This window comes from Nicotiana attenuata, unplaced genomic scaffold (assembly GCF_001879085.1).
Source record: "Nicotiana attenuata strain UT unplaced genomic scaffold, NIATTr2, whole genome shotgun sequence".
Classification (NCBI taxonomy): Eukaryota; Viridiplantae; Streptophyta; class Magnoliopsida; order Solanales; family Solanaceae; genus Nicotiana; species Nicotiana attenuata.
In genome coordinates this window covers 31,484-34,959 of record NW_017676987.1, presented here as the reverse complement: position 1 = coordinate 34,959, position 3,476 = coordinate 31,484, and positions in this window count along the sequence as shown.

The following is a 3,476-nucleotide window of genomic DNA, read 5'->3' as shown; positions in this document are numbered from 1 at the left end:
AATTCACTTGCCTTTTCCCTTTTAATTTGCTTTAAGCTTTTACCCAGCGTGAGAGGCAAATTGAAAATGCAAAAAAATAAAAAAAATATTATAGTATGTTATATAATGTAACGGTATACTCTTACAGTTAGATCCTTTTAGAATTTTTTAAAAATTTTATTGACAACTGATATTATTTTAATTTAATAATTGAATTAAACTTTTTTTAACTCTTTGCGTACAATTGTATACCCTGTTGGTATAACTATATACTATACTGGTATCAAATGTTAGTTAATATTTTTTTGGTTGTATTAGCTACATTTAATTGGTACGCAATTTGATTTTTCTTTAGTGATAATATTAAAAAAAAAGAATAATAAAAAATAGTGAAAATAGTAAATGAAATTAGATTATGAAGAGAAAAAGAATGTAAAAAAAAGAAGTTAAATGAAATTAGAATAGGAAAAAAGAAAAAAAAAAGAAGAAAACGAGAAAAAAGAAAAGGAGAAAAGAAAAAGAAAAGAAAAAAAGAAAAGAATCATAGAAATAAAAAAGAATTGGAGAATAAAGAGAAAATTTCCCACAAAACCTACTATGGGTAGGAAATGTAATTAGTTTATGGGTAGAAAAATAAATGGGTAAACAAGGGTAAATGGTTTTATTTTTGTGGGTAACTGTGTCAAAACCTCGACACCAGTCCAATGCTATTTGGGCCTAATTTTATATCTTACTAATGGGCCTAATTTATATCTGACGCTCTCCAATAATGGATGGAAAAAATGTAGAAATGACACCAAATAGCCGGTTTGAGCATCCTATTAAACCATAATCAGCTTTTAAAAATTAATTTAACGTTTAGCCAATTCAGCAAACTTCAAACTTTCGGATCTGAAGTTTTGAATTGCCAAAGCCTAACTTCAATTAGGCGAAGATCTGAAGTTTGAACTGCTAAAACCTAAACTTCAGACCTTTGATTTATTTTGAATTGCATTCAAACTTCAGGGGCGGAGGTACAGTAGTGGGTGCGGGTTCGGGCGAACCCAGTGACTTTTTTCGAAACCCTGTATTTGTTTTGAAAAATTTACCACATCTATATAAATATATCATGCTGAACACACTAACAAAAGAGGTATGAGTTCAATGGTAAGGGCTGTGAGTTCATTGGAAAAAGATATGGGTTCAATTCCCGATTAAAGCAATTTTTATTTCATTTTTTTTATATATATTTTCACAAATCAACTGAACGGCAACGTTTTCTTCACTTTCCTCTCAAAGACACTAAATAAAATTATTTAATAAATAAAAAATAACATGTTTCTTTCTAATAAACAAAGAACAGAAGCTTCCTAACTTTAAACACAAACGTTTTCTTCCAATTTCCAAATCAAAAAAAAAGAAGCTAGGGTTTGCTGCCTCTGCTGGGCCTGGGGCCTGGGTTCTCCGCCCCTGACCACAATCTGCGTCTGCCTCCAACTCTCCACTGTGTATCAGTGTATGCTCTTTCTCCCTTAGAAGTTAGACCCTTCTTAGTTATTCCTTCTTCAATTCTTATTTTCTGATTTTTTGCTTCATATTTTTATCTTATATTTTATATTTGATAATTTATGCAAAATTTGATTATTTTTTTTTGGGATTTTGGCCAGTTTCAATGTCACGACCCAACCCCGGTCGTGATGGCGCCCAACACACTGCTAGGCAAGCCCGACCATTTAGACCACCTTAACCCATTAATCACAGTGCATGAATAAATTATCACAGCTGAAATACTAAGTCAAGTGCGGAAATCCTGGAATAAATTCAAACATTCGAAAAATCCAAAATATAAAAATACTACACAGCCCGTAGAATTTGGTGTCACAAGTCTGAGCCTCTAATGCATGAGTATTAACCTATTGCATATCGTTCTCTAGAAATGCGGAAAATAAATAAATAAGATAGAAGGAAGATCAGGACTGCGAATGTCACTTTGCAGCTACCTTGAATCTCCCGAATGTGATAATAGGCAGAGAAAAGTCTCACTCAGCCTCAGTGGGTGCACCTGAATCTTCACACAAGGTGCAGGGAGTAATGTGAGTACTTCCAACCCAGAGAGTAATAAACATAAATAAAGGCTGAGAATAAGAAATCCTAAATAGGCACAAAGTAATTCTATAAATACAGCAACATGAACCAGTAACATAATACAGTAAAACGGTGAAAACAATTATAGAAATATCACAACAGAATAAGAATAAATGACAATTAAATATGCAATACAACACATAAACCGGTACCCTCCAGTACCCGCTGCGGCGTGCAGCCCGCTCAATTTATTTATCGTCGACGGCGCTCACTGGGGGTGTGCAGACTCCGGGAGGGGCCCCTTACGGTCCAAGCGCAATAATAAGCCATATCGTGGCATCAACCAGGCCCTCAGCCTCATATCAATATCAATATCATACCGCTGCGGCGCGCAGCCCGATCCCATACTCAGTCCATAATCACATAAGCCTCTCGGGCACAATAATATAAAAATATTCAGCCCAAACTTCATTTGAACATATTGATTAAGTTTTATTTTGAGGAAAGTGGTTGAGTTTGCAAAACAGTATTTAAATACCAGGATTGAATTCAATATCTGTAAATGTGGTAAGAAACCAGTAAAAACAATCCCTGAAGGATTCAAGTAGTTGGCACGAAGCCCAATTATGACAATTAATCCATTTTTATAAGGATATCACTAAGCTTCAATCAATTAGGTAGTAATTTTATTAAGCGGGACGGACTAAGTCACGATTCCCGATGGTGCTCTACCCCATGCCCATTATCGGGCGTGCAAGTCACCTCAACATAGCACTACATTGTGCAAATTCGGTCAAACCCTCAACACAGTATTTACATTTATTACTAACCTCAAGCCGGCCAAAGTCCTAGCTTGCTATGCCCTTGCCTTTCGAATTGACCTCCTCGTGTACCGAATCTGATCAAACCACAACGAATACGTCACAATATGCTAATGGGACAATACCCAATCGAAAACAATCGAAAAATAGTGAAATTCTCGAATTTAGCAAAAACGCGAGCCCCGGGCCCACTTCTAAAAAATCAAAAAATTTACCATCAACGGATTCCTTATCTCCCCACGAGTCTATACATATAAAGAACACTAAAATCGGAGTCCAAATGTCCCCTCAAATTCCCATTTTTGCTCTCTTAAGATTCAAGCCCTAACCTCCATTCTTAACCCTTGATTCCTTAATTTTTCAGTCTAAATTCATGTATTTGCACCATAAAATCGTGTTTTAGACTTAGAAATCCTTACCTCAATGAAGTCCCTTGATTTCTCTCCTCCAACTCGCCCAAATTCTCCAAGTCCGAAGTGAAAATATGAAACCCTTTTTGAAATTTCGCGAAGGGAAAATAAAACCTCTCTGACCAGTTATTTCCGCATATGCGGCTCCTTAGCCGCATCTGCGACTCCCGCTTCTGCGGTCATTGCATCGCTTCTGTGGATA